General features: G+C 48.0%; 1 protein-coding gene across 1 annotated transcript in view; it reads right to left on the bottom strand.

Annotated features, from left to right (window-relative positions):
* VANGL2 (VANGL planar cell polarity protein 2) overlaps positions 1-22,890 on the bottom strand; it is a 43,426-nt gene extending 20,536 nt beyond the window's left edge. The window contains exons 1-2 of the mRNA XM_081174575.1: positions 22,505-22,890; positions 5,494-5,701 (exon numbers count right to left, since the gene is read on the bottom strand). The gene's annotated coding sequence lies outside the window, so the exon portion shown is untranslated. The remainder of the gene's footprint in view (positions 1-5,493; positions 5,702-22,504) is intronic.
* Positions 22,891-26,429: the final 3,539 nt, after the last annotated feature.

Here is a 26,429-nt window from a genome sequence, read left to right as displayed (position 1 = left end):
TGCGGGGAGGAGGAGGATGAAAAATTTAGAACAGGCCAAAGGACGAGGGGCCTCTTTGGAAAGAACCAGGGGTCGGGCATTGCATTTTCTCAATTTTATTCACAGTGTTATGCGGTGTCTCTGGGGGAGATTTATGGAAAAGAGGAAGGCATGGCAGTGGAAAAGCCAAAAATAAAAAACCAAAGACGCCCTCTCTTGTTCTCAGCACCCAGCTGGGATTGGGGAGGGCTCTGATTAGGAATCAGTCCCAAAGGATATGCGGTGGAAAATTAGACTACATTAATATGATTCCTGTGAGGCCCTGGACTTTGGGATGCAGCTCAGTGGCACGGTAACTGCTCTGCGTAGAAGGTCACTGGGAAAATATCACTTGGTGAAGCCCTGGCATGCCACCGCCAGTCAGCATAAGCAATACTAAACCATTAATTTGATTCTGAATTGATTTTAGAATGCTGTGTTACTTTTACTGTTGTTAGCCACTCTGAGCCCGGCTTCAGCTGGGGAGGGCGGGATATAAATAAATTATTATTATTATTATTATTATTATTATTATTATTATTATTATTATTATTATTATTATTGGCTTATTCAAGGCAGCTTCCTAGTTTCCTAGACATGGGAGGAGGTTTCCCACTGCAGCTCTGAATGAGCTGTTGTTCTGGTCCAGCCCCCTCCTGACACTGGGGAGCAGGCAGCTTCAGCTGCACAGGGTGTGACTGCATGGTGCAGTCTGTCCTGAAGGAGGATTACCCAGACTTGGAGGAGGCTGCCTCTCTCCACGGGTCATTCTCTGGCCTAATTTCCTTCCAGCCAGCCTCCAGGTGGGGTGAGGAATTAATGGGTCATACTACCAGACCTCAACAATGCGCTACTGGAAGCAACCTAATAATCCTCTGTAGCAATGTGGCAGGATTACTTGCCCTCAGGAGATGTGTGCCCGGAACAGTGACTCATCCAGAAGCACAGTTCTTCACCCTACAATGCTTAACTTTCACCAGATGCATCAGAGTAGATATTACCTGCCCTCAGAGAAGCCCACACTGTGGTTTTGCATGAGCTGCTGATCTGGGTGTAAAGCTCCTGCAAGGCCCGGGGACTTAATTACACATGCTCTGCAACGCAGAAAGTTGCCAGTTCCAATTCCCAGCGTCTCCCGTCAAATGGAGGAGAACCAGTTTTATTTAGCCAAGGACAGGAGATTATTTTAAGTAAACCTATCAAGCCATGAATTGGCATACCTCTGCCTTGAAGTCAGAAAACAAACATGCTTCAGCAACCAGAAGCAGCAGTGGAGAGTGGGAGGGGAGGAACCTTTTCTGCAGAGCATCATCCAGAGAGAAAAAAATGCCCATGACTTGTGCAGAAAATTAGGGCAGAAAACCCACTTTTAAGAAATACATCGGTTTTTTAAAAATATGAATTAGTGGCATAAAACAAGTGCAACTGAGAAACCTAGTCAAGTCTAAAATCACATTTGTAACCAACTGTTTTTCCAGCTAAATTTCCATGGAAAGTACATATATTTTATGTGCATAGCTCTTAAGAACTGCTAAAATAAATATGTTAAATAGTTTTGAGTGACATTTTTACTTTAAAAACTATGAAAGGAAACATATACACTATTTAACGGTCACACTTTAAAATATATACAAGGAATGCAATAAAAATAATTTTGAAGTCAGGGTTTCAATATGTTTGTAACATTTAAAAACCTGCTGTGCAGTCCTGCACATGTCAACTCAGAAGTAAGCTCCATTATGCTCAGTGGGAGTAACCTTCAGTGTTTATAGGATTGTAGATTCAGGTAGGTAGCCATGTTGGTCTGACGCAGTCAAAATAAAGAAAAAAATTAAAAAAGTGTCCAGTAGCACCTTAGAGACCAACTAAGTTTGTTCTGGGTTTAAGTTTTCGTGTGTATCTGAAGAAGTGTGCATGCACACGAAAACTTATACCCAGAACAAACTTAGTTGGTCTCTAAGGCGCTACTGGACAATTACTTATTTTATTTATTTATAGGATTTTAGCCTAAATGAAATTTATGATTTTCCTCTAACCCATGCAAACATTTGATCTCAGGTACTTTGGGTGAATGGAAAAACTTTGCAAATCTTTACATGAAACATGAAATTAGTAAAATGCATGTTAGCAAACAAAAGCAAAATAAGTCAAATAAACAACCTCCATCAGGCATCCACTGATTTTGAACAGTGGAAAGTTTTTGTTTCTTTTTTTAAACCATATTACAGATTGGAAGTTTAGGAAACATTGAGCTAGAGCTGGCAATAGAACAAGCATTTTCATCGAGCCCCCCCCCCCCACACACACACCCTGGCACACACAAGCCACTGGGTGTTAAGTAAACAAGGGAGGGAGGGTCACTGTCACCATGTCTGGAGGGTACATATTTACTAATGATGGCTGTACATTACTCCAGTATCAGAGGTGGTACCCTCTGAATACCAGTTGCTGGGAATCTCAAGTGGGGAGAGTCTTGTGGTCCTCATGCCCTGCTTGAGCTGTCCTTCCCAGAGGACTAGACAGGCCTTTGGTCTGATGCAGGCACCAGGTTCGTCTTTTCTCATGCCCTCACAGCCCATTACCCTCTCAACTCATGGAGAACGACTGTCTCTGAAGCTAGGAGTCTCCTGCAGCTCCAGGAGTCTCCCCGCAAGGAAAAACCAGTGAAGGATTTGAAGCACATTCGGCAGAATATGAAAATACAGGCATACATTGGTTCTTGAATTTAATCCGTTCCGGGAGTCCATTCAACTCCCAAAACGATTCGAAAACCAAGGCGCGGCTTCTGATTGGCTGCAGGAGCTTCCTGCACTCAATCAGAAGTTGCGGAAGACGTGCTGGACATTTGGCTTCCAAAAAACGTCTGCAAACCGTTTGCGACGTACGGGAGACGATTTGTTCGACAACTAAGCCGTTCAACTACCAAGTTACCACCTGTAATCCCCTTCAGACTTTCCTGTTCAACATGCAAAGGTGTGAAGCTTAGGGAGCCCAGCACCACCCCTCTTGTCCATAGCATCAAAAGATTGCTTGAAGAGGGCTACAGCCAAGAAGCAGATAAAGGATGAACACAACTTGCAATCTTAGGCCTCATGAGCTCATCGCCTCATTCTGGGCAGAGACGTGTAATCAAGATTTATTTGGTCTTAGAGACATCCTCTCACTGACTGCCACGAAGTTCATCCTGACTAGGAGGACAAACCACAGCAAGCCGAACACCAAACTCTCTTCCTGGTTCATGAACTCACTATTGACTTAAAAAAAAAATCCAAAAACAGTAGCTAAGACAAAATGCACATCACACACACACTTCTCTGCCCTTACTATTCCTTTTAATCCTTCTAGGTTTTGGTTTTAATCAAAACTACTATGAACAATAAATAATAATTGCTAATAAAAAAATCTTCCTACCATAAGGATTTCTAGACCCTCCCCAGATGGGCAAATAATCTTTTCAGCCCAAGGGACACAGAATCACAGAATTACCGTATTTTGCGCCCCATAAGACGCTCCGGCCCATAAGACGCACCTAGTTTTTTTTTGGGGGGGGGGAATAAAGAAAAAAAATTTTATTTCCCCCCCCAGGTGCGGGGCTGGAAGAACCAGGTCGGGGAACAGTGGGAAGGCACGCTCTGCCTCCCCGCTGTCCCCCGAGCTTGTGGGGCTGGCGATGGGGAGAAGTGCACCAGTCCCGCGATGGCAGGCGGCTCTGTGCCGCCATCCCGAGCGGGGCGGGACTTAGCGCCCCGCTCGGGATGGCGGCGTAGACTTGCCTGCAGTCCCGCGACGGCAGGCAGATCTCTGCCGCCATCCCGAGCGGGGCGGGACTTAGCGCACCGCTCGGGATGGCGGCGAAGACCTGCCTGCAGTCCCGCGACGGCAGGCAGATCTCTGCCGCCATCCCGAGCGGGGCGGGACTTAGCGCACGGCTCGGGATGGCGGCGTAGACCTGCCTGCGGTCCCGCGACGGCAGGCAGATCTCTGCCGCCATCCCGAGCGGGGCAGGACTTAGCGCACCGCTCGGGATGGCGGCGTAGACCTGCCTGCGGTCCCGCGACGGCAGGCAGATCTCTGCCGCCATCCCGAGCGGGGCGGGACTTAGCGCACCGCTCGGGATGGCGGCGTAGACCTGCCTGCGGTCCCGCGACGGCAGGCAGATCTGTGCCGCCATCCCGAGCGGGGCGGGACTTAGCGCACCGCTCGGGATGGCGGCGCAGAGCTGCGCTGGTCCCAGGAGCGCAGGCAGCTCTGCAGGGCCACCGGGAGCGGGGCGGAGCTTCTCCCCCAGCTCCCGGTGGCCGGGCAGAGCTGCGCTGGTCCCAGGAGCGCAGGCAGCTCTGCAGGGCCACCGGGAGCGGGGCGGAGCTTCTCCCCCGGCTCCCGGTGGCCGGGCAGAGCTGCGCTGGTCCCAGGAGCGCAGGCAGCTCTGCAGGGCCACCGGGAGCGGGGCGGAGCTTCTCCCCCGGCTCCCGGTGGCCGGGCAGAGCTGCGCCGGTCCCAGGAGCGCAGGCAGCTCTGCACGGCCACCGGGAGCGGGGCGGAGCTTCTCCCCCGGTTCCCGGGCAGAGCTGCGCTGGTCCCAGGAGCGCAGGCAGCTGTGCACGGCCACCGGGAGCGGGGCGGAGCTTCTCCCCAGGCTCCCGGTGGCCGGGCAGAGCTGCACTGGTCCCGGGATTGCAGGCAGCTCTGCGCAACCCTCGGAGCCGGTCTCCCGAGGGTTGCGCAGAGCTTCCTGAAGCCTGGAGAGCGAGAGGGGTCGGTACGCACCGACCCCCCTCGCTCTCCAGGCTTCAGCGAAAGCCTGCATTCGCCCCATAAGACGCAGGCACATTTCCCCTTCATTTTTGGAGGGGAAAAAGTGCGTCTTATGGGGCGAAAAATACGGTATGGAAATGGAAGGGACCACGAGAGTCATCCCTGCAATGAATGAATCTTTTGAATCTTTTGCCCAACGTGGGCCTTGAACCCACAACTCTGAGATTAAGAGTCACATGCTCTACCGCCTGAGCTATCCACAGTCCCTTCTACACAGCCTTCCAAGAGCAAAATGCCGGTGGAGGGCAGGCCAGAGGTGTATGTGGTGCAGAGCAACTAATGCAGATTTCATATTTGTATAATAGGCTAGTTTCTAAACACACTCAAATGCCTCTTAATGCTCTTGCTTGCCTGCATGGAGGATGATCTATCGGCATTTTAGAGCACATTCAGACCAACCAGAAACGCCCAGGATGAGAGGTGTGTCCTGGGGGAGAGATCAGAGGGCCAGAAAGTGATGCCTGGAGGGCTACATTTAGCTCCCAGGCCTGTGAGTCTTCAACCCCCCCACCTTCAAGATTTCAGCAGGTAGACACTTCTCTCGGACAGAAATGCACTTAAAAAACAATTTCAGGACAGGGCAGAGACCATGAGGTCTGCACTCCAAATGCGCAACCCCCCCAACCCCCGTCCTGCATTAAGCAATTAAGCAATACTCACCAACTTGGTGGCACACCAAGGCGCAGTCACGGCTGACGGTCCAGTGCCTTCCGCCACCATCCACTTAGTCCTGCAAGTGGCTGGGCATCATGGAGCCTTCAAAACACTCAGCAGCTGGGGTCAGACCCCCCGCCCCGTCCCACTCCGTGGGGAGAGCCCCAGCTTTCAACATCTACAACGGCCGTGACGCAGGGATTCTGGAAGCGAGCTGTGGAAAGACCAAACCCGAAATGGGAGATCAGCAAGCAAGAAAACAGCCTCCACTGTGCCTGGGATAAGGAGGGTCATTCAGTGATCATCTTATTGCTGTTCAAGCCACTGGCCGTAAACAACCATCGTAAGTACACTAGACATGAGGAATGGAACAGAAGATGGGAGACAAATAAGCCCCCTTTCGTGTATTGTGCTGCACTCTCAATCTGCACCATGTTTACCCCAGGACTTCAGGGTACCTCAAGGACCGCCTCTCCCCGTAACAACCAACCCTGAACTCTGCATTCATCATCTGAGAGGTCTGGAGGATGGCAACAAAAGAACGGGCCTTTTCTGCAGTGGCACCCCTTTTGTGGAATGCTCTGCATTTTGTTTTTGTCGCCAGGTTAAGCAGCATCATTTTTGTCTAATACTTTACAAGGGTGGCTCAGTCTCACTCCTGGCCTGGAGGAGCAGAATATAACCCAGTGTTTCTCAAACTCTGGTCTGCAGCTGTTGTTGGACTACAACTCCCATCATCCCTGACCACTGGGTCCTGCTGGCTAGGGATGATGGGAGTTGTAGTCCAACAACAGCTGCAGACCAGAGTTTGAGAAACACTGGTATGAGCCCATCCATGCCACAGCACAGAAACTAAGGCTGCAAACCCTAGGTACACTCCAGAGGAACTTGCCTATCCAGTGGACACGCAACAAGGGCTTCATTGCAAGGCAGGCGTAGTCAAATATAGCACATAAAGGTTTCCCTCCAGGGAACCAGCCGAAGAAATAGTTGTGAACTTGGAGGAGTCATTTCTCCTCCTCCCTTCCTTCTCTACCCCTCCAGGCCATCAATGCACAACAACAAAGAACCAGCCTTGGAAGTTGCTGGCTCCAGACACTTTATGGCCTAGCAATGTCTCTGGACTTATCTGCAAGACAAGGCGTGTCCAGACTGTTCCAAAAAGCAGGGAATCAAGTGTTTTGGCCCTTTGGCCCTTCCAAGTCACTGGTATATGAAAGACAGGGGGTGTCCACAGGCCCCGCCCCCCCACCGCCTCAGCTGAAAAGGAGGGGCCTGGAGCCCTGTGGACGATATGTCTCATTGTGATTCTGTGGGCTAATGAGATGTTTTTGTTTCTCATTTCATAAAATTTATGAAACACATGAATGAAAAAGAAACCTCAGAGTGGTTTACAAAAAGAACAAAACAATGAAATTATCAGTAAACAACAGCTGAAAACTATAGTGGTACCTTGGTTTAAGAACAGCTTAGGTTATGAACAACTCAGATTAAGAACGCTGCAAACCCGGAAGTAGGTGTTTCGGTTTGTGAACTTTGCCTTGGAAGCAGAATATGTTCTGCTTCCTGTTGAGTGTGTTCCATTTGTAATTTGAGTCCCCCGCTGCTATGGGAAAGCACACCTTGGTTTAAGAATGCTTTGGTTTAAGAACGGACTTCTGGAACGGATTATAAACAGTTTGTAAACCAAGGTACCACTGTACTTAAAACATTCAGAGAGTAATTAAAATTGGTAAGCTTAAAACACAGATTAAAACACCTGCCAGAGTTCTACATATCTGGGTAGGTTTGCCTCAACAATTTTTTTTTTAACAGGGATCGAAAAGAGTAACCGTGAAGCTGCCTGCCTGACATCAATAGGCAGGGAGTTCCAAAGTTCAATTTCTTACAAACACAGAATGGATATTGTGTATCACTTGTAACATGGCATTCTGCAAATCAAAACAGTCAAACAGGCATATATGGGGTAAGGTAATCTTACAGGTAAACCTGCAAGTTATTGTGGGTTAAGCACAGTGTTTCTCAAACTTGGGTCTCCAACTGTTTTTGGACTACAACTCCCATCATCCCTAGCTATCACAACCAGTGGTCAGGAATGATGGGAGTTGTAGTCCATTAACAGCTGGGGACCCAAGTTTAAGAAACACTGTGAAGGTGTGGTCCAAACCCCTGGAGGGCCCCAGGTTGGCGAAGGCTCACTTAAGAGGTCATCCCCATTTGACTCAGCTTCCTTCTGCTGCCAAATAGGAATGAGTCCATCCAAATTGGTTTCTAAAGTAAGAGTTGATGGTTTGGGCCAGAGAGGGGCTGGTTTCTTATTGGGGTGGTTGGGCAGGTGCCTTGAATGAAGTAGCTAGGGGACAGGATGTTTTAGCTGAGATTCCTGCATTGCATGGGGTTCGACTAGATGTCCCTCAGGATCCCTTCCAATTCTATGATTCTATCACAGCAGTCTGGCAACCAGCACATTCCACTGTACCTTGTTACTCAGTTTCACAGCTCAACAAATTCACATTTGATTCTTCTTGCAGAGCTAGTAAACTTGAAAGGCGAGATAGCCCAAGGGTCTATAGAGCTGGGACGATGGACAATTGACCTGCTAATTACTGTCAATTGACTGCCTTGCATTCGATGATAGCTGCCCTATAGCTGAATATTGCAGAGTGCTACCACATCAAGTCTTGGAGTTGTACTGACCAGCTAATTGCTATGATAGTCAAGTGGAACATCCACATTCAGAAGGCCAGACACCTCTATGAACCGGATGCTCGGGATTGCTAACGCACAGGGATTGCCAAGACTATCACTTGGCAGGCTGCAACACACGTCTGGCAGGCAGCAAATGTCCTGCTGGGGTTGCACAGCTATGCCGTTACAGTAAGCTGGCGGCCACTTGGCTTAAGAGATCCAACCACTATGCCCCAAGCTCACTAAAATGGAACCTCCTTGTACAGTGGTACTGTACATCTGAAGGTCTAATGCTGAGGACAAACACTCAGGTAAGGTCCATCATCTTCCATGTCCTGCTTGGGAGCTTCATCCCAGAGGGGCCAGACTAGCCATGACCAAAACCATTTACCTGACCCAACATGGTAATGACATTAAGGAACACAGGAATTCCAGAAATACCAAGTCTGACCATTGACTAGACTGACCAGCAGTGGTTCTCCAGGGTTTCAGGCAGGGGGCATTCCCAGCTTTATGGGGAGATGCCACTGAGCCGCAGCCCCTTCCCTGCCAGTGCTCAAATTGGCACCCCAAGTGCCATCTAAAAACAAACAGTAGCTGGAGAGGTACTCTCTGGTCCTGTAGGAGTCTGTCCATTTAAGAAGACTGCTGCTCAGCAGCACAGCACATACATGATTTGCATGCAAAAGGTCCCAGGTTCAAGCCCCAGAATCTCTAATTAAATCTAATTAAAGGATCAGGTTGCCAGTTGACAGAGGAGACTTCCTTCTGCCCAAGACCCTCCCAATTGAAACGGATAGTCTTCCGCTGAATGGATGAGATGCTGAACCGAATACAAAGCATCTTCCGGTGTTCTGGGTAGCGGCACCACAACTGCATTTCAAAAACTAAGACTCATCCATATTTTGGTTTTTTTTTTAAGAGTCACTGAGCTTGTCTCCTTGCTTCAATTTAAAGCAGTAATTTGCCACTGTTTTGGGGCTCTTCTCTGGTGCTCCAGAACCAGGAAGCTCAGACGAAGCATCTGGTCCCTCGCCCTTGGTTGCCGTCTGTTTGTGTCTGCAGAACACGGCTGGCTGTAAATAATTGATTGCAAGCAATAGTTTGGAATTTAATTACATGGTTTTATAATGGTAGACTAACTAACTTGGGGGTTTTCTTGGTTGCAATTAGCAGCCGCCTCGTCACCGTTCTACTAATTCGTCGATTTAAAGAGCTGACAGTTATTGGTGCAACAGTTACCCAAAGAGGCGTAATTATCGTAGATCTGGGGGCGGGGGTGAGAGAAGCGGGTGGGCTCTTCCCCAGCTTACAAAGCGAAGCGGATCAGAACAGCTTCCCTTTCCGCCCACTTCCAAATCTTCCAGGAAGGCAAGAATCAGTGCAGATCCAGCCAAGGCAAAGAGGAGCTCCCCGGGTGAGAATTCCTGGGAGTGGGTGGGTTAGGAAACCCACATTAATACGACAGATGAACCAAACCCTTCCTGCATATGCACACACAGGGCAACTCTTGGGAACAATTTCAGATATTCTGCGCTCCAGGGGCTCTCGCCTGAATGCAACCACATCAGCAGGGCGTATCGACACAGGAGCTGCCCCTGCAGGGGTCTTTCCTCTGCATTCGGAACCCCACAGGGCCGAAGCTGAGCCAGCATGTGGGCAATTGATTAAATGTTTGGGGTTTAATGCTGGAAACCCACTTGAAAACCCCCATTTTGCAGAAGGGAGAGAGAGGGTGGGCCCCAGCTGGATAGGATTACTACTACTGAGCAACTTCTCACATTGAGCAAGACCAATTCAGGCTTGCGAAGGCCATAGAGAGAGACCAGGTCCTCTAACAAAAGGATTTGGCTCTGTGGCAGAGTGTCTGCTCTGACTGTAGAAGGCCTCAGGTTCAATCCCAAGCACCTCCAGTGATGGGAAAGATTTCTTCCTGCTCAAGACCTGGCTAGCTAGGAATAGATAATGGTGAATACAGGTGGGCTGTTGATCAGTGTTAGAAACTCAGATATCAAAGCTAGGCACCAAATGGCTCATTAAACCAGGGTTACACAGTCACCAAAATGGAATACCTAGTTGCCATTTTGGGGCCAGACTTTTTGGTTCCTGAAATTCGTTCTGATTGTGCAGATAAAATATAATGGAAAGAATTCTACAGGATGTGTTGCTAGTATGTGGAAACAGGCAAGATCCAAGGCATACACCTCCAGATGGTGGAGACATCTGGCGCTATCCTGGCACCTGGGCATCTTCACTTGGTCGCAAGTGGCAGGCAGCCAGATGCAAAATGCACCTGGTGGATTTTGAACGCTGCTGAGAGTAGATAGTGGCAAGGCAGGTGGGCTGTTCATCCAAGGATCAGGGACTTTCCTAGATTCAGCAGTGGAAAGAGGTTTCTCTGAAGGTACAAAAGAAGGAACCATGATACAGTCGTACCTCGGAAGTCAAACACCTTGCGAGTTGAACGTTTTGGCTCCCGAATGCCACAAACTCAGGAGTGTTGTGGTTCCTGCAGCCAATTGGAAGCCACGCCTTGGTTTCTGAACGTTTTGGAAGTCGAATGGACTTTGCTAACGGATTCCATTCGACTCCTGAGGTATGACTGTAAGCACTGCACAGTTGGGGCATAAATTTTCATGGAATTCAACATTGCACAATATAGCGACAAGCCTGATCATTTCTTTCTTTTAAAGGAGTGGACAAACACATGGAAAGAGGATGAACCCACCCAGGAAAATTAGGCGTGCTAACTAAGCAGAATGCTTGGAGGGAGCTCTGAGTACAAGGTACAGAGGGCAAACAAGGAGGGAAGATGGTGGTCCTCACAGCCTGCCTTGGTTGGCCACTGCTGGACTAGACAGACATGACTGAGAAGGCCTCTCCTTGCATCCTTGTGAAACAAAGGCATTCCTCTGCCTGCACCAGAAAGATAAACCAGAGCAAGACAATGCATCCCACAGCTCAACTAGGGCAGCATTTGACAACCTGGCTCCCACCAGGCATCCTAGACTACGACTCCCATCAGCCCCAGCCAGGTGCCATGATGGTCCTATAAGACTTTCTGGGCTAACTAGCCACAATGGCTATGTTCTGCCCTCCATGGCCGGAAGCAGCACTGCTTCTGAATGCCAGTTGCTGGAAACAGCAGGAGGGGAAGAGTTGCTTCTGTGCTGGGGTCCTGCCTGTTAGTTTCCCACAAACATGGAGTTGGCCTCTGTGAGAACTGGATGCTATATTATTATTATTAAATTCACCCAAGGACTACAGGGCGGTTTACAATACAAAAATACATAAGAACTAGACTGGATGGGCCCATTGGACTGATCCAGCTGTCTCTTTGTGTTTTTATCTGTTAAGCAAAAGAGTTTTTTGTTGTTTTTTAAAAAAGTCTATTGTAGCATTAAGAAGAGAGGCAGTCCACTGTGCACCTGCTGATGGGAGAAACAGGTGGGAGCCGTTTACAAAATCTGCAGTAACGCAGGAGCTCTGCACCTGCCTCCGCAGCTGAGGTGCTCATGGCTACACCCCAAACATGCGCACACTCTCTCCATCCTCTGCTTGCCGCCATCTGTAGCCATCAGGCAGGAGTGCTAAACGGCGCTCCCAAGCAGGATTTTCTCTGGCTTAAAGGAAATGATCATGCCTAGCTGGGTTTGCACAATAGGGTCATCTTCGCCTCCCGTCCATCACTTTGCAAGCAGCCCCACCCCCTGTGGAGAACGTGCAACACCAGGCCGGCCCTCCTTGCCACCAACCACAGGGGCAAAGATGTTGTTAGAACAGTAGCGGGGGGGGGGGGGGAGAGAGAGAGATGGGGAAGAGAAGGAGAAAGTCTGAGGACTCCCAGGCCTCTGCAGATAAGGCGAAAGCAAACTGCTCCCCTATGTATCTCTCTGCAGCACGTTCACAAACCACAACAAAGTTATTCCAAAAGGACAGGCCACCTCTTGTCTCTTCCTTAGGATGACACCACATGTTTTTAAGTGTATAAATATCTCTCCATATAAATGTCTCACCTTTTTCTTGCCCCTACAAGTGTGCAGCAAAGCACAACTCTGTTCAAGTATTACTCACAACATGGGAGCCTTTAGAGAGAAAGGTGTCAATTTTCCATTAGAAACTAAATTAATTAGACCAGAAACTGCTTGCCGGGAGGGTCTGGACTGTTTTCACAGACTAATAACCCACGCTGTAGGATTCTCTCAGTTATATTTTATCTGCACAATCGGAATGAAGTTCAGGAACCAAATTGCTTTTTCTGTGCAGCCTGAGCAGGAGCAGCCGCTGTTAAGAAAAAGAGGTTGGAATTGGCCAATATATTTGTGGATTGTCCCTGGTTCAAGTGACGTGTCTTCTTAAAGCTCTCTCAAAGCTCTTAACCTAGCTCAAGGTAGTCATCTGAACTAGCCAGATGTGTAACTGAGAACCAATCACATTCAGTCCATCGTTTGAAAAATAAGACTTTAGCGGCGTTTTGCCCCCGAATTGGCAACTAGACATTCCATTTTAGCGACTGTAACCTTGGTTTAAGGTGGCATTTGTTTCCTAACATATATCCCAGTTTCTAACACTGGCCACATGCCACTGGTGGGCAGGCCGAAAGACAAAATTGGGAACAGCCAGACCAAGAGGCAAGAGCCTCCCCTTTGTACAGAAAGTTACATACCAGCCACACAAAAGGCAGTTTCCCCATACATCCCCAACCCACTCATCTCTCTGTTCTCCGTCCAGCCAAAAAACACATCACAGCTGAAAGATGCATTAAAACCAAAGCAAGAACTCCTGGACACGAGTGCAGAGCAGGGCTGGTGAGAGGGATACGGCCCGAGTCCCACAGGTACACCAAAGGGGAGGTAAAGGCCGCAATTTTATAATTACAGCCAGTTCTAGAAGGGTAGCCTTGCTGCAGCAGGGGGAGAAAAATAGTATTGTGGAACCTAAACGCCCAAGGGATTCAACAGTGCCTCAGCTTTTATGGAGGCATATGTGACCAAGTTGGTTCCAGTGTTTTTCTGCCACAATAAAAACTGTCTGTCTTTTAAAACGGTGCCGCAAGACTCTTGTTTTGCGATTAAAACGGAGAATCGTACAGATTAGCAAGCTGGCGTCATGGGACCGAAAATTTCCTACTACTTTTGTTTCTCTGTAACGACGCATTGCAAAAATATCAGGCAAGCATGGAAGCTTCAAAGTTTTTAGCTTTGCTTACTAAATGTGAAATAAAATAAACAGGCTAAGCAGGATTGTTCGGGGGGGGGGGGCATTGGACATTACAGTTAAAAGTTTTCCAGAAAACAGACATCACAGCAGCCAGCGATAAAAGCTAGTACCTTACATTCAGAAATGTCAAGTCCTGGAATTCCTCCTCCTCCCCTAACGCAGGCAGAATTCCATACTCCCCAACGACCATTATCTCCATTTCCAAGAGGAAAACACAAGACCAGTTTTTGCCAGTGCAGCAGCAGCGAGGGGGATCAGTTGCCCCCCTCCCCTGCCTCACGGTCATTTGCAGGCTGATCACCACAACAGGACACACCATCTGCAGCTCTGAGGTCTCCCACACAGAGCCAGCCCCCCCCCCAACCGCCCTCATTCCAACAGGCCGTCCTAGCAAATGAAAACACTTGACTGAGGGGCTGCCGGCAACCACCTCATTATCTCCAGATCAAAAACCCCACACAAAACCCTTAAAATGGAAGGCCTGAAATGTGGCATGGCAGGCTCCCTGCTAGACAACAGAGACTGCATTCACACCGATATCATCACCCTAAAATGCCTGCCACAGAAACCAGTGCAGGAAAACAGAATATCTGCAAACCAAAGGGCCATTTCTCCCACAAGAGGTGGTTGCCTCACTTCATGACTGAAGGGGACCAGCTCACATGATGGAACGTTCTTTCCTGCAATAAAATGAAAATTCCAACACTCTGGGTTTTTTATTTTTTTAAAAAAACAAAACATTGACCACAGGAAACTAGCAGATCAAGAAGAAAGGTTATTGCTTAGCTTTCTCCCTGACATCTTTCACGTGGGATTTTAAAAACAAACCTGGGGAGGAAGGCATTCCATGAGGTGAGGCCTCAGCTTAGTGGTACAGCCCAGACAAAAGTCAACCACCTCAATGAAAACCAGGCCAAAGTGGCTGCTATGTCCTCATAAATTACAGTGTCACACATAAATGTGCTGTGGTGCTCAGATCCTGCAATTGGGCTCCCCACAAAGCAGTGTTAGAAACTCACATATAAGCTAGGTGCCAAATGGCTCCTTAAAACCAGGGTTACAATTGCCAAAACAGAATGTCTACTTGCCATTTTGGGGCCAGATTTTTGGATACAGCTTTTTGGTCCTTGAAATTTATTCCGATTGTGAAGATAAAATATCACAGTCAGAATTCTACAGGATGTGTTGTTGCTGTGTGAAAACAGGTAAGTTCTAAGACATGCACCTCCAGAAGGTGGAGACGTCTTGGCAGAAATGACTGGCAGAATCTGAGACCAGGGAGAAGAGATGGTGAAAGAAGACTGGAAGAAATTTAAAGACTATTTACAGAAATATTGTAAAATTAATGAATGCTAGAAGGATGTTGGATAGAAACTAAGGGGTTTCCAGCTGTAATGCTTTAGGAGATACGAAAAAAAAAGTTTACAAATGGGTAAAAGCTTAATGGTAGGGATTTGCTGAACTAACAAATTGAAGTGGAATACAAAGAAGGGAGGTATGAGGAGGTCTGGGGAAATAAGTGTAAGGAAGATGTGTTATGGAAAATTATTTGTTCTTTAACTGTTTTTATGTTGTATTTTGTTTCTTTTTATTTTTCATTTTCATTGTTATATTTTAAAAAAAAACTTTAATAAATATCTTTTTTTAAAAAAAAAACCAGAAGGTGGAGACGTCAGGTGCAATCCTGACACCTGGGCATCTTCACTTGGTCGCAAGTGGCCGATAGCCAGGTGCAAAATGCACCTGCCGAATTTCAAACACTGCCCCAAAGACATATGGGGCAGGCCACTGTGAGAACAGGATGCTGGACTCGGTGGGCCGTTGGCTTGAGCCAACACTCAGACTCTTTTAGACACTCTTATGGCAACTCTTACCAATAAAGCAGCACGGAGTATTCTAGAGAGCAAATATAAACAGCCTGTAGCCTACTAAGTGTGGCTGGCCCAGAAGGCATAAGATGAGCCTGCTGGATCATGCCCATGGCCCTTCTAGTCACAAATCCTCTTCTCAGAATGGACAACCAGATGCCGCAACGGGAAGCCCACACACAGGTCCCAAGATTCCCACCAACTGGTATTCAGAAGTATAGTGATCACGGCTAGTAGTCATCAATAGCCTTCTCCCTCATGAATCTGTCCAATACTCTTTTAAAGCTATCCAAGTTGGTGGCCATCATTGCCTCCTGGGTGAGGGAGTTCCATAGTTTTAACTATGTGCTGTGTGAAAAGTATTTCATCTGTCCTGACGTTCACCTCCAACATTCAGCTCCATTCAACGTCCACAAATTCTAGTGTTACGATACGGGGAGAAAAACTTCTCTCTATTCGCTTTCTCTGTGCCATGCAAATTATATAAATTTCTATCATGTTGCCTTTTACCTGCCTTTCCCCCTAAACTATAAAGTCCCAAACGCTGCAAGCTTTCTTCACAGGGGAGTAGCGCTCCATCCTCTTTGGAATTTTGTTCACACTTTTCTGCACTGTTTCCAACTCAACCATCTTCTTATTGAGGGGAGAAGTTGCTGCCACTTCCCATGGCAGTAAGATTGGGGCTGGCAGGGGCACAGGCAGGGCCCCTGCACCACCCCGACCCTTGACCTCATCTCACCCCCCTGCCTCTTCCCAGTACACAGCAGTGGCAACACTCCCTCTCCGAGGCTGTTGCTGCAGTGCCGCTCCTGCACAGAAGAGCTCAATGAGGTGCCCTCCAATTCTTGCTGAAACTATTAACTCCCATGGTGCCTTTGCCTGCGCTGGCAGGGGCTGATGGTACTTGGTGTGCAACAACATCTGGAGGGGAGCCATGCTGCCTTCTCCTATAGCAGGGTGCCTACCATGGGCAACATCTCTCATGAGCCTCAGCTACGAAGCACTGAAATGCCAGCTGCCTTGGGACTGGGCCTTTATCATGACGGAGCTTCAGTTTCACCTCTGCAGCCCAGCTCTCCAAGAGACCACAGTCATTATTTCAGGCATGTCCAACAGGTAGATCATGATCTACCAGTAGATCACTGGATGTCTGTGGTAGATCACTGGCTCCCCCCAAAGAAGCTCAACATGTTTGCCCTGCACCCCTAAAAAAACTCCCCAGATCGCAGTCTCTTGGGAGTTGGCCACCCTGATCTAGATAGAGGAGAAGAGCCACAGATCGGTACACCTGCCTTGCATGCAGAAGGTCCAAGGCTCAATCCCCAACAGGGTGGATTCATGTAGCATTCAGAATGTCAAGATTCTGATCAGCAGCATGTAGAATAATCAATCAACATTCCATCCCCTATAAGCAAGCAGAGCCCCCGCCCCCACTTTGCGCTTCCAGGGCTGGGAAATGGGGATTTCAGGCAAAGTAGAGACCCCACATCTCTCCCTGCTTAAAGACACCACTCCAGACAGCAGGGGGCAGAGAAGCCACAGCTCCCCCAATCGCCACCTAAATTAAAAAATCCAGATGGGTTTCAAGCAAGTCTTCTGCCTGAAGCTAAGTCACGGCTTAATTAAAAAACTCAAGAGAGCAGGATCCTGCACACTGACACACATCCTCAATGCAGACACAGGTGCCAAGTCAGGCGAGAGCAGGATCAGCCCCAGAGCCAAATAAAAGAGTCCCAGCGCAATCAGCCAGGGCTCCTTGATTAAGCAGTTCTCCCTGTGCACCTTCTCAGCAATTACTATGTTCACGCCTGAAGGGGGAACCAAATAAAAAGCTCCAATGTGCACTCGGGAGAGCATTTTCCCATCGCAGAAAGAGCCAAGGCTGATCTTTGAATACAGAGAACAACAAAAAACCCAGAAGGGCAACAAAATGCAACCCAGGTGTGAGGACCCATTAGCAATTCAATATTTCTCCGGGAGGAAAAAGGAAGGAGATACGTAAACACAAGTGATTTATGGTTCCATTCGCATGGAACACCAAGCCAAACCATGGCTTCAGGCAAACCCACAAGCTCCCGGAAAGGAGATTGCAAACTTTGCTCCTCCTTGGTTCCTGCTGTGTTGCTGCAAGCTAAGCCATGGTTTGGACTTAGCGTGTTATCCACAGCTGGGCTCATGGATTGTCTTCTCCAGACAAACTATCAGCCAATAAGAAACCTTGCAGAAGGATATGAAAAGGCGATGGCAATCTCCTCCCTGGGAAGTTGTAGCGCCAGGGGTCACTAGTGCACTCAGGTCCTGCTTGTGGGCTTCCCATCTGCTTGACCACTGGGAGAACAGAATGCTAGCCTAGATAGACCTTTGGTGTGATCCAACAACTGGGCTAGTATATTCTTAAAAAACACTCTACAGCAATAAGAAAAAGGTAAGGGGTGGAAAAATAAGAGTTGTCCAGTTGTAAGAGCGCCATGTAGGAAGTGCACACAAAACAGACCATTTTCCTATTGCACACAGATGAAGCAAAAAGTGACCACAGCAGGAGAGCGCCATTTTTATTTTGGCTCCACATTCAGTAAAGACACACACCTTGTCCTTGCTTGTGCAACAGAGCAACCAAGAGTCTAGGTTTCCCCTTGGATGTGTAAAAGGGTTTCTGCCTTATCCAGTGCGGGGAGGTTCTGGAATCCTTGGGAGGTTCACATTCACACTATATATTTAAAGCACAATGATACCAAAGAAGAGCAGTTATATGTTTGCCATGTATGTGATATGGGATCATAACTACATAACCTCCTCAGTCGCAGAGTAGCTGCTGGAATGGGACTGCTGAAAACAGTGTATGGCTGGAGAAACTGGCCTGCTAACAGGAGGAGATTCTATACACACAGCTTTGTTTAGACATCAAACCATACAAGACAGCCCTTAGACTCCCCATCCCTTACTCAACAAGGTGGAAATGGAGCAATGAAAGATGAAGGGACATTGTTTATGTATGGTCCATAGGTTTCAATAATGGGAGGGGGAGGATATGAATCCGTATATATCTGAAGAAACTTAATGAAGTTGTAGCCCGTGAGAAATATGTGCTACCATCACTTGAGGACTTTCTCCCAAAAGAGACAGGAACCAAAGTATTTACTAAATTGGATGCCTCAAGCAGTTTCTGGCAAGCACCAAATACCAGAGTTATACACCGATGCCATCTATCACACTCTTCAATGCTTGCCATTTGGAATCGCAACAGCTTCTGAGATTTTTCAAAGGAAGATGACAGAACTTGTCCAAGGAATAAAAGGAGGTCTTCATGGATGACATCAATCAGGTACATTATTGGAAGACAGATTGGGGACACAGGGGACAGTCTTGACTTAGATCCATGAATCTGGACTCAAGGTAGACAAGGAGAAATGCGTTTTTCACGGAGGCAAAGTTCTTGCAACAATTAAGACATGCCAGGTGAAGATAAATGCTATCAGAGGCTCAAAAGCAGAACTACCACGCTTTTTTGGAAATGTGAATTATCTTGCTTGATATGTGCAAGACGACCCCACAGAAGCACATCCTCTAAACCTATTACTGAAATCCATCATGTCTTCGTTTGGGAGATCAGATTAGCAGGCTGCCTTTACAAAGATAAAGGACACGATCTCCACTGCTCCATGTTTGCAGTTCTATGATGCCAACATACACGGCACTTGTGCAAACAACCGCAAGCTAGGTAGAATACATGATTCAGAATGGATGCTAGCAACATTCTACTCCAGAACTCTTTTCAAAGCAGAAAAACATTACAAAAAAGCAAACCAAAAAAACCTGAAGTGCCTAGCTAGTATTTTAACACTGAAACCCTTTTGCAGATGCTCGTTCCAGGCTCCTCACAGACCATAAACCCTTGGTGACCTTGATTAAAAGGAAAATAATTAGACCATGACGACACCAATGTCTTCTCGCAAGAATGATAAGATTCAACCCAGTAGCTGAATACATCACAGAAAGAAGTTGGCCATACCATAGCCAACACCTGCCAACCCCCCCCCCTCAAAACACAAGCAGAGAGTTACAAGTTAGAGAAGATTGCTAAGGTACAACGCTCTCCCAGAACCCTTCCCTAGCAGCATCTAAATGCAGGTTTCAGTGAATCCAAACAACTACTTATGGAAATCCACAACCTTTTAATAATATTTCAGATCAGGACAGCCTAAATATCCTGGTAATTCTTCAGAGATGACTGTTAAGTACTTTGTTGAGAATGGGCCACCAAGTGAATTGGCAAGTCTAATAAGGGAATAAGGCTAATAATGTTGTCTATGAGGAAAGAAAAGGGCTGGAGCTGGGCAGGACATGAGAAATAATAGAATCTTATCCTCTGGCTATTACAGAATACAGTGGTACCTCAGGTTAAGCACTTAATTCGTTCCGGAGGTCCGTACTTAACCTGAAACTGTTCTTAACCTGAAGCACCACTTTAGCTAATGGGGCCTCCCGCTGCCGGAGCCAGATTTCTGTTCTCATCCAGAAGCAAAGTTCTTAACCTAAAGCACTATTTCTGGGTTAGCGGAGTCTGTAACCTGAAGCGTATGTAACCTGAGGTACCACTGTAAACAGATCAACATCATGAAAGGAACCTTTTGTCTCTACACCCTGATTTTAGATAGACCTTGGAAAAGGTCCACAGCTGATCTAGGTGAACTGGGAGGTTGACACTATTTGGTTTGTGGGGGGCAGTACCCCAGGTACAGCGAGATACTCTCCTTGTCTGACGTTGCTCTGACATTGTTGCACAACTGAACAACACCCCAGTTCGCTTTTGGCCTACCAGGTGAACTCATGACTGATAGTAAAAGCATTTTACAGCAGCAGAATTCCAGGCATGCTGGATATATTACCATATATTTTGCCATATTACCATCCGCCCTCGCTACCTTCAAGGAAATGAAAAAGCAGAGAGAATTGGCACACAGGACAGGAAACCTTAACATGACCCAAACACTGCCCTTTTTAGCTACAGAACTTTTGGATATGCCACTGGATTTGGCTCAGATATATTGCAAACAGGAAGACAAATCGGAACATCCATTCCAACCTTGGGAAAAGTTGCTTCTTCAGTTTTCCAAGCTAACAGAAGTTACAACTGTATTTCTAGGGCCGATTCAATTTGGTACAAGAACTATATTTAGAGTTTATATCAAACTCAGTGAACAGACCAAGGCTAGGCTCCAGCTTTTACCCAAGGAGCAACTGAGCACCCACAACATGTTCAAATTGAATATGGAATACAAAAACTGGTGTTTTTCTCTATCCCTGAGAATGCAATTGGCCAAATGCAAGCTCACCTTTTCTGAGACACTACCAAGCCATCTTGCAAGGCTCCCAGCAATGATACTTTGCAGACAATCACTCTCTTGGGTCAAGTTATTTGGAAATGTTTAAGATTTAGTGATGAATGACTAACATCAATCAATGACCTGCTGTTTCAACAATGCTGACTTATTTCATTATTGGTCCTTTAAAACAAAGAGATCAAGATATGTGGATAGTGCCATTATTTAGTCTGGTCACTAGGTGGCCCTGGACTTAGTAGTATCTGGCTGCAGTCAGGAGTTTCTGTCTTGGTCTAAAGGGAGACTAAGTTTTCATCAAGCATCCTGCCTGGAGTGGCCTCCAAGGCTCCCATGTTTATATATGCAGAAAGAGGAAGTACCTCCTGGCCCACTGCCTATCTTTGGAACTCATTGCCACAGGATGTTGCCACAAATGGCTATTTAAAGGAGTCTTGATAAATATACTGGGGGTGGGGGTGACGATAAGAAAACTGCCTCAACAATAGCAACAATAGCAAAACAAATAGCGATGGAGATCACCTTCTCACCCTGTTTGTGAAACTCCTGGAAGGCCAGCAAAACTGCAAACAAGCTACCGTGCTAAACAGGCCCACCCCCAAGTAGCTTTGGTAAAGGTGCTGGAACAGCCCATAATTCCCCTACCTTCCCTTCTGTTTGGAGGAACGGAAGATGCCCCTGGCGAGGGCGTAGCATCTTTCCATCCAACAGAAGGTGGCAATTCCTCCATTTTGGGGGTCTTTCTTGCAACTACCCAATTTTCTCATACACAGACACACACACGTGAGAAGCTTTTCGGGGTCTAAATAAAACAGTCGTTCCACCCTGGCTACAGTCTCCCAAGTCCATTTGTGCGCTCTATCCGGGTTCCCAGCCAGGCACACCTTTGGCTTCGGAGGCCACCGCCGCTCCAACGGCCACGGCCAGGCAACAAGCCAAAGAAGCCGCCTTGCATTCCCATGACGCCTTAGGAGGCAGGCACAGAAACAAGCCGGACTTGCGCTTCAGCTGCCCAGCCGATCACTCCGCCGGCTCTCTGGCGTTTGGGTCAGTTACTGTTCCAGCTACCTGGCCAAACAGGGCCCGTTTGCACAAGCGATTTGCACCAAACACCCCTCCTTAGGCACAATGCTGTACACGAAACCATTCCAAACGTGGCCCTGGCGGAGCAACCGCGGGCTCCCAACGTCCGTTTCCCCACGCCCATGTGTGTTTAAGACTCTTATCATTCAGATTAAAAAAGCGGGGGGGGGGGGATACAGGAAAAATCAACAGCTCCCAGCTGTTTGGAAGCCCTGCAAAATTTCACCTGACCAGCCCACGCAGGGGAGCAAACCCGCCCCCACTCCCCGGGCGCGCCACTTCCTCCAGTTTTAAAGATACGTGCTGGATGCAATTTAGTAGAGATTGGGGCGGGAGTGGGGGGGGGAGAGAAGTGAGGGAAATGCCAAATCAATCCTGCAACCACCATCCACGCCTATTTCGCACCCACCCGCCCGCCCCCCTCCAGCGCTGTACGAGACCCGTTTCCCTCCCCCACCCGCTCCTCCCCATTGCAAAGATTTCCCAGGCTTCCCACCACCACCCTACACCCCCTTTGCAAAGCGATCGATGCCCCCGTTTCCCCTGGACAGGTTCCCAGGCAAATCCCAGGCTCTACAGAGGCCCATCGGAGCAGGAGGATTCAGCAGTCGTACCAGACGCCCTCCCCAGCACCCCCCTCCAAGTGCCCCCTCCTCTCAAGTCCCCTCCCGCACATCCACAGCTGAAAGCCGGGGGGGGGGGGAGAGCGCAGACACGGAACGGCCCCTTCCTTTGCCATCCTTGCAAAACTCTGATTTCGAGGGGGTGGGGGTAGAGGAAACAAAAGGAAGACCCAGCCGCTCTTTCGATCCGAATTACCATTGCATCCAGCCAGCAGCGGCCCCGATCCTGCTGCTCTCCGGCTTGCGTATGACAAAGGCAGACGTAGCAGCTTCCTTTCCTTCCCTGCTTCGGCGGCTTTTGTTCGTTCCCGGCCCTTTCTCTCCAGCCACCCAAACTGCCTGCAAAATTCCAATTTTCTCTCTCTCTCGGGCGTCTCCTTCCGTTTTCCATGCAATTACAAAAAAGGAAGAGGGGGAGGAAATCCAATTCGAAAATGTGTAAGATAGAAAGGGGAGAGGGGAGCACAAGGATTCAACAAGCCTGCGGTCCCTCGCCTTGGGAAAAGGCGAGAAGTCCTTGCAAACAGCCGCACCGCCCACACTGGCAGCTCCGGATCCACTCCTCTCCGGCGTCTCCCGGCGTGTGAACAGGAGAGGATTCGAACCTGTGGACGCTCCGCGGCTGTTCCCAGGCCCGCGCGCGCCTCCCTCCGGCGCTTCCATTGTCTCCGCCGCGAAGTTCCCACTGCCTCCACTCTCCCTCCCGCCCCAATTAGTTTTATGGTTTACTGTTAAAGGGAAAGGAAGACAGAAAGCAGGGTGGGCGGGGGCGAAACTTCGCCTTCTCCAGACTTTTGACCCTTTCCAAACGCTTTTAAAATAAAAATAGAAGAGAGAGAGAGAGAGATGTCTAGGAAATAAACTGGAGACGACCAAGGCAGGAGCCAAACTTAAAAAGCACCCAGGGAATTGCTCCTGTACCCTGTTTAATTTTACATAGGGCAGCTCCACATATATATTCCTTTAGTACAGAGGGGCTGTTGGGTCCAAGTCTGGCTTCAAGGTAAATTACCATTAAAAGAGGAACAGGAGCCTTGAAATTACCTATCAGTAGTTGGTAGCATTTGCTCAGCAGCCTGAGCAGGTGCCCCTGTCGCCTGGTGTCGATGGATTGTACTCTACATCTATTTAAAATATGGAACTCAAGCCCACTAGAGAGATGTAATGATAGCCACCAACTTGGACTGGTTAAAAAGAGGATGGAAATATTCATGGAGCAGAAGTCTTTCAATGGGCAATTGACCACAATGGCAGTGATATGCCAACAGGGTTGTGTGAATGCTGGAAGCCACAGGAGAGTGTTCTTGTGGTCAGATCCTGCTTGTGAGTTTAGCGTTGGAGCATCTGGTTGGCCACTCTGAGAACAGGATGCTGGACCAGATGGGCCATGGGCCTGATCCAGGAAGCTGCTCTTTGTGTTCTTTTCCTAACAGAGAAACACACTGAATTAATCAACAACAACCAGGTTCATTCATTTCAGTGGGTCTACTGTGAGTAGGACCCAGCTGAATCTCATCAACAGTAAATTTGATTTCCAAATGTGTACTGTATCTCTTTATCACATGCAACTTTTATGCAGATCCGTGTTCTCTTTTCTGGCAATTTATAACTAGCTAACCTAGTTTTACAGCACCTGTTTTGTTTTGTTTTTCCTGGGGGAGTAGAATGGGATTGTGAGGGGTGGAATCTGAAGGGGGCAGGCTTGGGAATCCAAAATTTTATTCTTAGAATCTCTCTCCACCCCCCTCTCTCACACAATTTTGCTTCTGAAAGGTGACACTAGAGGAGGAGGAGGGCAAGCAGAAAGAAATTTAATTTTTTTATCATTGTTATTTTTAAAACCTCTGAAATAATGTTTAGTACCTGATCACAATTCAGTCTAACAATGTGATCCAAAAAGGTCATTTGTGCAGAAGTAAATCCCACAGGGTTCAGTGGGACCTACATAACTGCCAAATAAGTACAGCTATAGGAACACCTCTCCTGACTCAGAGTGAGGGCCTAATCCAACATCCTGTTTCCCAGTGACCAACCAAATGCCTTCAGAAAGCCCACATAATGCAGTTGCCCTCCCCTGCTGTTTGCCTTTGACAAGGGGGGTCCACAGAAAGCACCAGATTTAGGGTGGTGCAGGAGTCTCCCCTCCCCACACAGGGTGCCGAATCGAGAAAGTGCTAAATTGAGAATATCCATAATCGAGAAGATCTATTTTGGGGCACCAAATTTTGGGCTTGCATGGCACACCTTATTGCAAAAGATTGCCAAAGTCCGCCCCTGGGTTCTCATGGCTAATAGCCATGGGCAGCCCTGACCTCCAGGAATTTGATGGCTTTGAAAGCCAATCCTATGCACAGTTTCTCCAGGAGGAAGCCCTATTGAGCACAGTGGGATTTTCTTCTGGGTAAACATGCAGAGGATCACACTGCAAGCTAAACTATGTCAAGCCCGTGACTTACAGTTCAGCTGTGTGGCCGGGGCCTAGAAATGTTTACTCAGAAGTAAGTTAAACAGACCAACAGTTTATGGCAGGCATAGGCAAACTCGGCCCTCCAGATGTTTTGGGACAACAATTCCCACCATCCCTGACCACTGGTCCTGTTAGCTGGGGATCATTGGAGTTGTAGTCCCAAAACATCTGGCGGGCCGAGTTTGCCTATGCTTGGTTTATGGAGTTCTAGGAGCCTAGGAAGGCATGTGACATCTCTGATCCACCCAGCACCTCCTGCATCAGCCACCAGGGCCAGGACTGTGTGATACACAGCAGCAGCCGCCCAGCAAGGGCATCCTGGCCTGGATCAGCTGCAGAATAGCACTTGGTGGAACACCAGAGAACAAGGTGGTGGTACTATTGTGGTTGTTTTATTGTGTTTTAAATATACTGTAAGCTGCTCTGAGAACTTTGGTTAGTGGGCGGAGTATAAATACAAATCCTAAATAAATAAAATGCAGTCACCTGATGGCCTTCATTACTATCCTTTCGGTGCCAGGCAAGGTCCATTTGTGGTTCTGATATCCGGCTGCTGATTTTCTCCTCCATTATCTTTCATGCTGTTCCAAGAACCTGCATTTTATTATGTAATTCTGAGTATTGTCATTATAGAATTGTTTCAATTTTTTAACGTTGCATAGATATTACGTTGCGGCATTTGCGTTGTCTGTTGTAAACCGCCTTATCGTCTTCTGAGGAAGGACAGTATAGAAATAAATTTAACAAGTAAGATAAATAATAGTCATGCATGCACATGAACACTAAGCCTCCTGCAATGTGCGTCCTGTAATTTTTGCACAGCACCACAGATGCTGGAACTGTTCACATTTGGAACTGTCAGGCAATGATACTTTTCCAAATGCATTGTTTTTTAAAAAATTGAAAGCTCTCTTGGATTTTGCATCAGCCGACAGGTGACAATGAGCCATCAACAATGTGTGGAATTGAGGGAAGTTCACATTTCCAAAGTGGTTCTTGGTAAGAAAATTGGTGTGTTGTGAGCATGACCCTCTCCTGGTCTGTGAAATGCTGGATTGCAACACAGCTCTTTCCCTCACCCCACCCCACAGTCCAGTGGACCACCCAAGCTATCTCCGAGACAGAGTCATTATATATGTTTGGAATTTGCCTTACCCTGCCCCCTCCCTCTGCAATTTGCCCCATTATTCTAATTGAGGTTGAATTTTGCGCCTGGCGTTCCACAAATGCCACCCACCAGGGCAATGAGATAATTGCCAGGTTCAGGTTTGTGGTCATTACAGCATCCCTGGTCAAGTGGGCGGCCTAGAACTGCCACCTCTCATTACCTACCCTCCTGCCCTGAGCCCTGCGGATCATTCACCCCCTCACTCTGTTCAGGGGCCAGGGCAGGAGGGAGGATCCGAGGAGATTAGGCAGAAAGAGAGCGGAAACGGTGGGTGAAATGTAGCAAATGAGAACCTTGAACTGAGGAAGGAAAAGGAGGTCTGAGAGACCCCAAGGAAGACATCTTTGCTGGCCTTGATCTCATGGTGGCCTGGAAAGGGGGGGGAGTCCTGGAGAAAGCACCCTGATACATAGGCGCCGACTCCATGGGGCTTGAGGGGGCCCGAGCCCCCTCAAAAATTCGTTTGGGGGGCTCTGCCCCCCCAAT

Source organism: Podarcis bocagei, assembly GCF_964188305.1.
Source record: "Podarcis bocagei genome assembly, chromosome: 16".
Classification (NCBI taxonomy): domain Eukaryota; kingdom Metazoa; phylum Chordata; class Lepidosauria; order Squamata; family Lacertidae; genus Podarcis; species Podarcis bocagei.
Note: the sequence above shows the minus strand (reverse complement) of the source record. Positions and strands in the feature narration are given on the sequence as shown.